The sequence below is a fragment of the Microtus pennsylvanicus genome, chromosome 1, assembly GCF_037038515.1.
Source record: "Microtus pennsylvanicus isolate mMicPen1 chromosome 1, mMicPen1.hap1, whole genome shotgun sequence".
NCBI classification, from domain to species: Eukaryota; Metazoa; Chordata; class Mammalia; order Rodentia; family Cricetidae; genus Microtus; species Microtus pennsylvanicus.
In genome coordinates, this window is record NC_134579.1 from 30,342,149 (window position 1) to 30,354,442 (window position 12,294).

At 45.4% G+C, this 12,294-nt stretch overlaps 1 protein-coding gene and 1 long non-coding RNA gene across 2 annotated transcripts in view; both read left to right on the top strand.

Annotated features, from left to right (window-relative positions):
- Mrps6 (mitochondrial ribosomal protein S6) overlaps window positions 1–12,294 on the top strand; it is a 53,569-nt gene that overhangs the window by 27,209 nt on the left and 14,066 nt on the right. The window lies entirely within an intron of this gene.
- LOC142843284 (uncharacterized) lies at window positions 2,044–10,957 on the top strand. The gene is made up of 2 exons (XR_012909612.1): window positions 2,044–9,134; window positions 9,170–10,957. It is a non-coding gene; the product is annotated as an uncharacterized LOC142843284 (long non-coding RNA).

The following is a 12,294-nucleotide window of genomic DNA, read 5'->3' on the forward strand; positions in this document are numbered from 1 at the left end:
GCATTCTTAAGGCAAGGGCAGCAGTCCAGGAAGTAACAGTCTAGGAAGTAACAGTGTTTAGTCCAGAGACCTCAGATGTTGCTGGTTAGCAACCTTAACGAGAAGTCATTTAGAGGTTGGATGCTGCCTTTAGCTTTGTGCCTCTTGTTTCCCTTGATCTGGGACAGATCCTTGTCCCCAGCCCTGTGTTTGAGGTCTGTGGTGCCGTGAATGCCCCACAACTTGGGGTCATAGTTTCCTCATGATCAGAGCAAGACTGCATTGGGGCAGGAGCACACCATAGTGAAGGTAGTGTGTCTCAGCACGCAGGTCTGTGCCCCGTTGTTCACAGCATGGGGCAGGAACACACCATAGTGAAGGTAGTGTGTCTCAGCACGCAGGTCTGTGCCCCGTTGTCCACAGCATGGGGCAGGAACACACCATAGTGAGGGTAGTGTGTCTCAGCACCTAGATTAGTACCCAGTTGTCCACAGCATGGGGCAGGAGCACACCATAGTGAGGGTAGTGTGTCTCAGCACCTAGATTAGTACCCAGTTGTCCACAGCATGGGGCAGGAGCACACCATAGTGAGGGTAGTGTGTCTCAGCACCTAGATTAGTACCCAGTTGTCCACAGCATGGGGCAGGAGCACACCATAGTGAGGGTAGTGTGTCTCAGCACCTAGATTAGTACCCAGTTGTCCACAGCATGGGGCAGGAGCACACCATAGTGAGGGTAGTGTGTCTCAGCACCTAGATTAGTACCCAGTTGTCCACAGCATGGGGCAGGAGCACACCATAGTGAGGGTAGTGTGTCTCAGCACCTAGATTAGTACCCAGTTGTCCACAGCATGGGGCAGGAGCACACTATAGTGAGGGTAGTGTGTCTCAGCACCTAGATTAGTACCCAGTTGTCCACAGCATGGGGCAGGAGCACACCATAGTGAGGGTAGTGTGTCTCAGCACCTAGATTAGTACCCAGTTGTCCACAGCATGGGGCAGGAGCACACCATAGTGAGGGTAGTGTGTCTCAGCACCTAGATTAGTACCCAGTTGTCCACAGCATGGGGCAGGAGCACACCATAGTGAGGGTAGTGTGTCTCAGCACCTAGATTAGTACCCAGTTGTCCACAGCATGGGGCAGGAACACACCATAGTGAGGGTAGTGTGTCTCAGCACCTAGATTAGTACCCAGTTGTCCACAGCATGGGGCAGGAGCACACCATAGTGAGGGTAGTGTGTCTCAGCACCTAGATTAGTACCCAGTTGTCCACAGCATGGGGCAGGAGCACACCATAGTGAGGGTAGTGTGTCTCAGCACCTAGATTAGTACCCAGTTGTCCACAGCATGGGGCAGGAACACACCATAGTGAGGGTAGTGTGTCTCAGCACCTAGATTAGTACCCAGTTGTCCACAGCATGGGGCAGGAGCACACCATAGTGAGGGTAGTGTGTCTCAGCACCTAGATTAGTACCCAGTTGTCCACAGCATGGGGCAGGAGCACACCATAGTGAGGGTAGTGTGTCTCAGCACCTAGATTAGTACCCAGTTGTCCACAGCATGGGGCAGGAGCACACCATAGTGAGGGTAGTGTGTCTCAGCACCTAGATTAGTACCCAGTTGTCCACAGCATGGGGCAGGAGCACACCATAGTGAGGGTAGTGTGTCTCAGCACCTAGATTAGTACCCAGTTGTCCACAGCATGGGGCAGGAGCACACCATAGTGAGGGTAGTGTGTCTCAGCACCTAGATTAGTACCCAGTTGTCCACAGCATGGGGCAGGAGCACACCATAGTGAGGGTAGTGTGTCTCAGCACCTAGATTAGTACCCAGTTGTCCACAGCATGGGGCAGGAACACACCATAGTGAGGGTAGTGTGTCTCAGCACCTAGATTAGTACCCAGTTGTCCACAGCATGGGGCAGGAGCACACCATAGTGAGGGTAGTGTGTCTCAGCACCTAGATTAGTACCCAGTTGTCCACAGCATGGGGCAGGAGCACACCATAGTGAGGGTAGTGTGTCTCAGCACCTAGATTAGTACCCAGTTGTCCACAGCATGGGGCAGGAGCACACCATAGTGAAGGTAGTGTGTCTCAGCACCTAGATTAGTACCCAGTTGTCCACAGCATGGGGCAGGAGCACACCATAGTGAGGGTAGTGTGTCTCAGCACCTAGATTAGTACCCAGTTGTCCACAGCATGGGGCAGGAGCACACCATAGTGAGGGTAGTGTGTCTCAGCACCTAGATTAGTACCCAGTTGTCCACAGCATGGGGCAGGAGCACACCATAGTGAGGGCAGTGTGTCTCAGCACTCAGTTCACCGCCCTGTCATGTTGTCCCATTGTGGGCGCTTAGTCACGGTGCTGCCCAGTAGCTCCACTGCCGAGCTGTGTTCCCTGATGATAGTAAGTAGTTTTGGGAGGTAGTCAGAGGCTCCGAGAGCACTGACTGGTCTCTGTCAAACTGGACCCCTCGTTTGAGCATCCACTTGGAAACTTTGCTTGAGTTGTAGCTGACAGCACAGAATGGCTTGTCAGTATGGAATATTAATTAATTATGCAGTAAGTCATAGGCCACTACTGATGGTTTTTTATGTGTGTCCAGATTTAGCGAATAGGACTATCATAGAAGTTTTTGTCTTCTTTTGACATGGTTCCATCAGTGTTTGGAGAACCTCTTTTTAGTATAACAACTTTCTTGGCTCATCTTTCTCTATCCTAGTTGGGTCAAGCCTCTGGCAGGAAGTGGTCAAAGTGCTCACGCCGAGAGAATTGCCCCATTTTACCCTTTGATATACAGGGCATTGTCTGCTGGCTCCAGTTCTTTTTAATTTATCTGTTTGGTGTGTGTGGGCACATGCCTGTGGAAGCCTGGCCTTGACATTGGCTGTGCCCCTCAGTTGTTGGTGTGCACATGCCTGTGGAAGCCTGGCCTTGACATTGGCTGTGCTCCTCAGTTGTTGGTGTGCACATGCCCGTGGAAGCCTGGCCTTGATATTGGCTGTGCCCCTCAGTTGTCTACGAGGCCGAGTCCCTCCTGAGCCGTGCTTACTAACTGTAGTTAGCTGGCTTGTCCAGGATCCCCGTCCCTGCTGGTTCAGTGCTGGCTTTGCAGGTGGTCACAACGTCTGCCCAGCTTTTACATGTGTTGTGGGAATCCGAACTCGAAAAGTTGATAATACTGACTAACTTGTCACATTTACTCTCAACTCTGTAGAATTAAATGGCTTTTTATTTGCTTATTTAGTGTTTCGCTGAATATAGAATTGTAAGTTGGGAAACTTTCAGAACACTGGAAGCTAGAAAAATAGTGGAAATTTGGAAGCCTAATAAGATTTTTTTCTAGCTTGTATGTTTCATGTTATAAAACTTCATAATTAGAAGTTTTGCTGGAAGTTGCTGGCTCCAGGTAGGCTCTTCGAGTGTGGCAGCACAGTCCTGGGGTATGTGTGTGTGTGGGGGGGCTCTTTGTTTAGCCCTTGGAATGCTACATTTAATTTCCTCAGTCTTTTTAGGTCTTTGCCTCTTTCTCATAGGAATTTCTAAACTGTATCTTCTAGCTTTTTAGTGAACAAATTTAAGCAGCCTCTGTCAGCTTTTCATTTTAAGAGCTCCCTGTGCCTGAGTCCTGTAACATCTGTCCTTGTTTCCTGCGTGTGGCTTCTTGTCGGCTGAGCACTGGCACTCTTGCCCCTGTGTCACTTCCAGACAGCTTCTCTCTGCCCGTGCTGGTCTTTCTCAGTGTGCACAGGTCTCAGGCTGTCCTGCTGTGTGATACGGTGAACAGTAGCAAAGGCGGTGCTGTCTGCCTGGCTTTGCCAGCTTCATAAACTGAAAGCTGTGGCTGGAGACGGAGCTCTGGGTAAAACGCTTCCCTAGTGTGAGACCCTGAGCTCCGCCCTCAGAGCACAGGGTTTCAGAATTCACTACCTGCTGTTTTCATCTTGTTGGTATGACAGCCCTGCTCAGCACAGTGCTTGTGCCTCCTGCCCATAGGCCACCCTCAAATGGAGCCCCCCAGAGACTCCTGCATGCGCATCTTGGGATCTACCAATACCATGCCCTCCTCTCTCACTTGTCCCTCAGTTCCAGAGGCCCAGGGCTGAGGTCTTTGTGTACTACTGATCTTCCCTGATGTAGGTTTCCTGCCTCCTCCCTCTGCCTGTCTCTTTCCTCTCCCATCCCCCCCCCCGCTTTCCCCTAGAATGTGTATCAGTGTATCCTGTTGTATACTCTGTGTGTGTGTGTGTGTGTGTGTGTGTGTGTGTGTGTGTGGTCATGCATGCTGCAATAAAGCCAGGGTGTCTTGGTGAGTTCAGCCTTTGAAGCTGAAGTCTCTGGAAGAATGCTGACCACTAAAAGCAGAGCTGGGGTGTACAAGTCTGTTTGTCTTCTAGAGTACCCAACTGTGAAGACTGATGTCTCTTACCCAGCCAAGCCTTTTACTGTGCTGCTCGACATGCACATACACAGAGCCACACAACGCCACACAGATGGGGTGTGGTGAGCATCAGTTTTCACTGGATTCTATACATTTCTTTTTGACATTGATTTGACAAATACAAATTACCCCGGTCAAGTTCCTGTGAACCCATTTTTGTCAACTGATAATCTTTATTTTATCTGTGTCTGCTTAAGATGCCACATTTAGTAAATGGTGCGTGTGTTACACTCATCTCGAGTCCAGCAGCACCACAGCTCACACCCACACGCCTGTGATGTGCATCTAACGTTTTCCTAAAGGCCCATCACTGCCTGCACGCTAAGTAGTACTTCATTATTACACTTAGGGTGTTGTTGTTATTGTTTTGTTTTGATTTTTTAAACAGTAATATCAGCAATGAAATCATACACATTCAAAAAGTAAACAACAAAGCCCTCCCACATCAGCATGGCACCAAATAGACCGCAAAAAGGACACGTGTTTATGGTAGGAGAGCCAAAACAGGGTGCGGCATTGCCTTGTTCTGTTTCAACTGGGCATGTGTGCAGCAGGCTAGTGACCTTGCCTATGTGCAGGTCTACAGATAAGGATTTGGGGTTGCAAACTCATTTTCTAAATAACACTTGCATTGAAAAGCAGACACATCCATCTGGCACTACACACTGCCAGTCTCCCGCCCTAATATTCATTCCACTCTCAGCAAGTCCCTGTTTTAGGAGTTCATCTAAGACCCCATAGCTCTGGTTTTCGCTCAGAGTTCTGTCTCTGAAGTAGTTTTTCCATCCTCCATTGAAATCAATGCACTTCTAAATTTTAGAATTTGGTGTAATGTGCTCCATCCTCTGTGTCTTTGTCTTCATTTGCTTTCTGTCACTTCAACAGAATAGCAGAAACTAATTTACGATAGAGAGAGCTTCATTTGACTCATGCTGTGGTAACTGGGAAGTCCAAGAGCATAGAGCTAGCGTCTCTCACTGCCACCTCCCATTTCAGCATGTGGAGGACCTTGTGAGTTCTACAGGACATGGGACCATAAAGGAGGGAGGGTACACGGCAGAGTCGCTTGTGTGGTAAGCCTCTAGCCGAGAGTGTGCCCATCGTCTCCCGGTGCTCTTACTCCAGATACCTTCAGAATAAATATTGGGACAGCATTTCCCACACATGCAACTTGGGGACACATCTGTCCTTAGCAGGTGTGCAGCTCAGGACACGAATTCCAGATCCCTTACCATTGTAGTCAATCTTTGTGGATAGGGCCTAGGGAGTGAGTAGTGCAAACTACCAGGGAACTGAGACTCTTTCCGTTTGAGTTCTGGAATTGCAGACATGGCCATGTACCCTGTGAAGGTCCCTTACCACCTTCTTCCTTGCTGTCTAGACATCTAGGTGGGTGCCGCTCATTTTTCACAGATCTCTGACTTGGGTTTTGTACTCTAGATCAGATACTGCTAATGTTTAGCTGGCACTGATTAGGAAGGTACAGCATATGAACTTGTATACATGGAACACACACATTCCAGACAGACAGACAGACACACACACACCACACACACACACACACACACACACACACACACACACACACACACACACACACACCACGACAAGTAGGTGCAGACATGAGGACCGCTTTTCTTTGACTTTCTTCCTTCTAATTCCAGTGTCGCGTCCTGTGGCAGGCTCCCTGTTTTTTTAGGGTTTGCTAACTCTGTTTTCATTGCTTTTCAGAATCTTTCAGTGCACACTTTAGGATTTGAGCATCTCCTGATAATGAGTGATAGTGAGGTTGGTTTGTTCTGTTCCATCCCAAGTAGCCCTGGAAAATGGAGACACGGTAACTCACTCACTTTCTCTGCCTTCCTGGTTCCTCGTGGTGACTTCTCCCTCCTGTACTCTAGCTCTGGTTTAAGTAAGGGTGTGCATTTGCTTTGCTTTGCGTTTCTGCCTTTCGGAAAGTGGGACTTGTTTCTTCTTTGCAGTGGAGAGCTTATTTCTTCTGTCTTCTGACTGTTTTGTCCCCTCCTCCTCCCAACTGGTTCACATAGTAAGAGCTTTTACTTCTCTGACTTATATATCCATCAGACATGCTGAACACCCACTGTGCCAGCTCCTGCTCCTCTCCTGGGTTGTGAGCTAAGTTTTAGTTCAGGAAGAGACACTCCCTCATGGCTATACTAGTAGGATGCTCATGGGGTCACCGAGGAAAGGTACTCTTCTAGCTTCGGAAGTAGCTGAATCCCAGTGGCCAACTCTATCATGTAATTCTGGTATTTTTATGTCCTTGTGTCTGTCTGCCCTGCTTTCTGTGCTGGAAAAAATACTCTAAGTACCTTCCTTCCATCCCCTGACTTTAGCACCTCTGCCTTGGCCTAGCTGATGGTGCTGTAGTCTGCTGCTCAGCCAGACGTGTAGATCTGCGTCCTTTAACCGTGCCTGCTTCTGATTCTAATAATGAATTGTTTAAAAGGTAAAGAACACGTCTCTCAATACAGTCTTCTCATTAGTATTTTCCTAAGCATGGCCTTGGCATTTAGAAGATCCACAGGACCAAACTAGAATTTCCCTATCAATCTTTTGTCTTTGCTGTCAAAATCCTTTGTTGATTCAAACCTCCCAAGGCATCCCTGACACTCAGTGCTGTCCTCTGTGTGAAGATGTTGAAGTAGGTGGTGAATACAGGGACTAGATGGTGCAGAGGCAGCAATCAGCAAGGCAGCCTTGGTGATCTCTACCTGACCCCTGCTCTCCCCGTCCATTTACTTGCTGTCATAGTAACCAGGACTCCTGCCTGTCTTGCTGTCTCCCATCCTTTATTCATCTGGAAAGGGGTGGGAAGAGATAAATGGACCCTGCTAGAGGATCCTGGCTTTGGGAATGTTCTCAGAATTGTAAACATGGACATCTGAGTTTTGGTTTTGTTTCCTGATGAAGTAGGAACCCCAAGTAGCTGCCTGCTGGGACTGCTTTCTCCACTTTGCTTTCAGAGAGGACTGTAGTATCACCACGAGAAAGATTATTACCGCCTTAAAGGCCTTAGAAAAGGTCTCTGTGCCCATATGAGGCCATTCGGACCCCAAAAGAAGGATCTATGTTCTCCTTCATGCAGATCCCAGTCTGTGATGTATACATGTGCATACATGCATGTACATAAACAGCCGTATGTGTGGGCATAGTATAGTGTAGAAAGGAGACCAGGGGACTGTAGGTACAGGTTAACATGTAGGAAGGTAACCAAGGAGGTAGCAGGTGCTAAGGAAGGACAGAACACAGGTAAAAAGTCTTGAGTCGTGATAGAGACTATAAAGCTAATTGTTTTTCTAGTTTAAATTATGAGTGGTTTTATCATTGTGTGGTGGATAAGCGGACGAAGGTGCATGTGCATACTTACACACACACACACACACACACACACACACACACACACACACACACACAGGATAATAATGAAGAAGAGGAAGGCTTAGAACCTTGTTTACGTGCTGAGGAGCGAGGTTCACAGAATACTGCCGATCTCACCTTTGCACCTGGAGAGAGCGGAGCATTTCAGGGCTGAGACTTTTGTTCTCAAAGTCAGTTGAAGTTTGAATTGACACATGTGGTAGAGATGGAAGCATCTTCTTTCTTTATTCCAGTCAGGGCCTTCTTAGCCCAGGCTAGTATTAAACTCACTATGTGGCCAAAGACGACCTCTTGTTCCCTCTCCACTGTGCCGGGTTACAGGTGTGTTATCACTTGCTGGACTGCGTCTTTATTTTGGAGCTGAGTTGGTTGCAGTGTGTGTTGAGGGGTGCCATGCTGATCGCCTTCTCCCTGTGATGGCTCACGTGTAAAGGGAATGTTAGATTCTACTCAGGCAAGCCCGCAGAGTCGTTCCTAAACTAGATCTGAATAAGGCCCTGACTCAAGAACTGAAGCCATCACAGTTGAATTACGAAGCGTTCCATAGGAGTCAATAGTGTGGGCCTATGCACACGTCAACTGTCACTCTAAGGCTATCCATTTGTCTCCTGGATCGTCACTGATGGGCCAGCATGGGCCAGGTCCTGGCCTTCTGTTTTGTTTCTGTTTAACGGGCTTCAGCCTGCCTTGTTGCTGAAGTGACTTCACAGTTACCTGATAGCCATTCGCAGGGTAAAGCATGTCCTGCCCAGTGACCTCTGGTATCATGGGCACATCTGTCTGTTCTGAGCTGATTCTAGGCTGGCGATCCCCAGTTCCTCCAGAGTTTAGTTTTGCTCTGCTTTCCCAAGAGACAGTGATCACTCGTAACAGCCATTGGCTCTGAGTAACCTGGAAACTGTCTGTATGCCTAAACCTGTGTGAATATGGAATCAGCAAATGTATACGTCTTTAGGGATAGATCTAGGATTCCCAGAATTCTTTTTTTTCCGTTTATTTATTTATTAAAGATTTCTGATTCCCAGAATTCTTAAACTATGTGCTTATCACTCCCCCATGTGCCACCCCATCCCCAAAGAAGTTTGGTTCTAATGTATCCATCAAGGAACACAGGATCTAGGCTTCAAACATAAGCAGAAGGGCCATGTGAACCTACTTCTGGAACCAACTGTGGAAGAAGAAATCAGTGTATTTAAGAGAAACCATTGTCCCCCTGTGTTCCAGCAATATCCACTATAGATAGGACACAGAACCTCCTGTGTGCCCATCAGTGCTGAGTGGGTGACAGAAAATGTGCACACACACAGCGAGGTCCTCGGTCACAGAGAAAATGTGCACACACACAGCGAGGTCCTCGGTCACAGAGAAAATGCGTACACACACAGTGAGGTCCTTGGCCACAGAGAAAATGCGCACACACACAGCGAGGTCCTCGGTCACAGAGAAAATGCGCACACGTAGTGAAATTCTCTGCTATAAAAGGAGTGAGCTCGTGTCAGTTGCACCAAAGAGTAGGAATCTGAAGGGTGAATTAAGGGTCATAAGCAGGCACAGAACACAAATATAAGTGCTTACTTTTAAAGAAGCTAAGTATGTTGGCCCTACAGAGGTAAAGAGCAGATGATTTCCAGAAACTGAGAATAGAGACAAGTTAGTAAGAGGTACAAACAGCAGTGTAAGTGGATATTGCTCAGTCTTTTCCCAACTGCCCAGACCCAAATAGTCACACAGAGACAATATTAATTACAGCACTGCTTGGCCAATAACTTAGGCATGTTCCTAGCTAGTTCCTAATATCTTAAATTAACCTATATCTATTCATCTGTGTATTGCCACTAGTCTGTGGCTTACTGGTGCTGACATGTTACTCCTTTGGCAGCAATATGGCACCTCTTGACTCTGCCTACTCTCTACATATCTCATCCAGCCTGGCTATATTCTACCCTGTCATAGGCCAAAACAGCTTTATTCATTAACCAGTAAGAGCAACACATACAGAAGGACTTCCCACATCATCTCCTCTTTTCTGTCTAAATAAAAAGGAAGGTTTTAACTTTAACATAGTAAAATTACATATACAAAACAGGTATCAAGCAAGAATTCCAGTTACAATATTTAGTCTATTTGTATCTGGCAAAATTAAAGAAAATATTCTATCATCTATTTTATCATTGTGTTTCTACAGCTTCATTTCTAATTTATCTTTTATCATAAATAAGGGAAACTATAACTATCTGTCTTCAACTCCATCAAAGACCTGAGAAGGATATAATATTACCTAAGTAAACAAGAAGTGCATTGTAAACAACTTCCAAAACTCTAGAAATGACAGACATTTCGTTGCCTGTACAGTTACCCAAAGTTCTTCTGGGTTGTTGGGGCATCCATCTTCAGCCTACAGGCCCATAGTATTCAGCAGACTTTTCCATGAAGCAGGAAATTTGGAAAAACTGTTTTGCCTTTATTGGCAGTTTGTCGGTCACTTTCTTCTGTGTCCTGCAGAATGTCTGGTAGACTCTTTGGTGGAGCAGGAACCCTGAAGGATCGTCTCACCTCTTTTGGCAAGTTCAGCAATCATTTTTCTGTGGGTCTGCATGTGCAGTCCATACAGCATGCCATTAAACAGTTCAGGCAAGAGCAGTTTTTTGCTGAAATGGCTAACAAACTCCAAGGAGCCTTTTCAGTGCCCATCATCCTTTTGAAGTAATTGATACTGCCAGAAGCATACGTGTCTCACTATTAAGAAAAGTCTAAATTCTTAAAACTTTTCAAATACCTTATTCTGTAGGTCTTTGAATTGTTGGAATTTATCTGTCTACCTGAACTATATCTCTGTATATATATAAAACCTAACTGATGTAATTGAAAGTTTGATTATTATCAATGACTATTAATCTGTAATTTTAATTATACAGTTTTTAAATGAGCTGCACAAACATAATACCTTAAATAAGAGTAGAAATACATATAGACAGTGTAACAAAATTAACCTTAAATTTGTATCAATAGACCAAAGTCCATGCCAATGTAAAGCATTTATCTCTATATCATATACCCCCATTTTAGAAATTGACTTTGACTATTAATCATTTTTAACCAACCTTTTTAAAATATAAATAAATATTTATAAACAATCATTTTGGGAATTTGGTTGTAGTTTTCTCCCTACTTTTCTGCTGTTTGTTGGGCACAGTATTTTTAGTGTTCACAGAGACCTTTGGGAGGGTCTTGTTCCATCAAACCACATTAGCCTAGAAGGAATCCACAGGTTCTCATCTTCTGTGGAAACAAAAGCAGAACCTCTTTTCCAAAGAAACATATCCTTAGACTCAAATTTTGAAGTCAATAAACCTTTAAAATATATATATATGTTATATATATATATATAGCACACATGTATATATATATATGTTAGCTTAGCTTAGCAGTCTGTACAATGAAATGTCTCTGTAGTTAGCTCATTCACATTCAAAACTTTTAAAGAAAACACATTGGTATATATAGTCCAGATTTTCCATCTTTATGTGGCTTTTTCACTGTTACTTTTTAATATTTATTTTATTATCTTTACTCCTTTAATCTATGACTCTTTGCTCCTCTCTCTCTCCCAAGCCCATGTGCATTTATCCGACACTGTGACCCATTTAAAGGTCTTTTTCATCTGAATCTGTCTTTGTTGCGTATCTGTAATCATTTTCTAAGCAGGAACACTTCTTAAAATGCTAAGCAGTGTGACTAGGAATAAGTCTTTTTTTTTTTTTTGCCTTTTGGCTTTGTCCAGGCCAACATGCGGGTCTATGTTGCCATTAAGCAACTTGTAGCACACTGCTTACAAGCCCCATTTAAGTGCAAGAGCTCACAGAAGAGCCAGAGTTTGTGCTGCAGCCGGAACCAGGAAGCCTTCTCTGAAAGGAATCATGCCTCTGCTTGCCACCAGCAGTCAGCCTATCTGAAGAAAAATGCAGTCCAAGAAGATGCACTTGGCTTCGTTTTTGTGGGTCCAGAAGCCCTCCCTTAAGCTTTTTTAGGTCTTATGTGGATGCACATTGCTGAACGTTTGGGTGCCATTTTGTAAGCGGAGACTGCTCATTTGTTTCCTGGCCATCCAAACCCGAATAATCACACAGAGACAATATTAAATACAACACTGCTTGGCCAATAAGTTAAGCATATTCCTAGCTAGCTCTTATATCTTAAATTAACCCATTTCTATTAATCTGTGTATTGCTAGTAGGTTGTGGCTTACTGGTGTCAGCATGTTACTCCTTTGGTAGCTACATGGCATCTCCCTGACTCTGCCTACTCTCTCTTTATATCTCTTCAAGTTTGACTATATTCTGCCACGCCATGTGCCAAAGAAGCTTTACTCTTTAACCAATAAGAGCAACACAAATTCAGAAGGACTTCCTACATTGCAGCAGGACAGGAAAGCTCCATGGTTTTGCAGCAAAGAGTGTAACTAAAATTAACA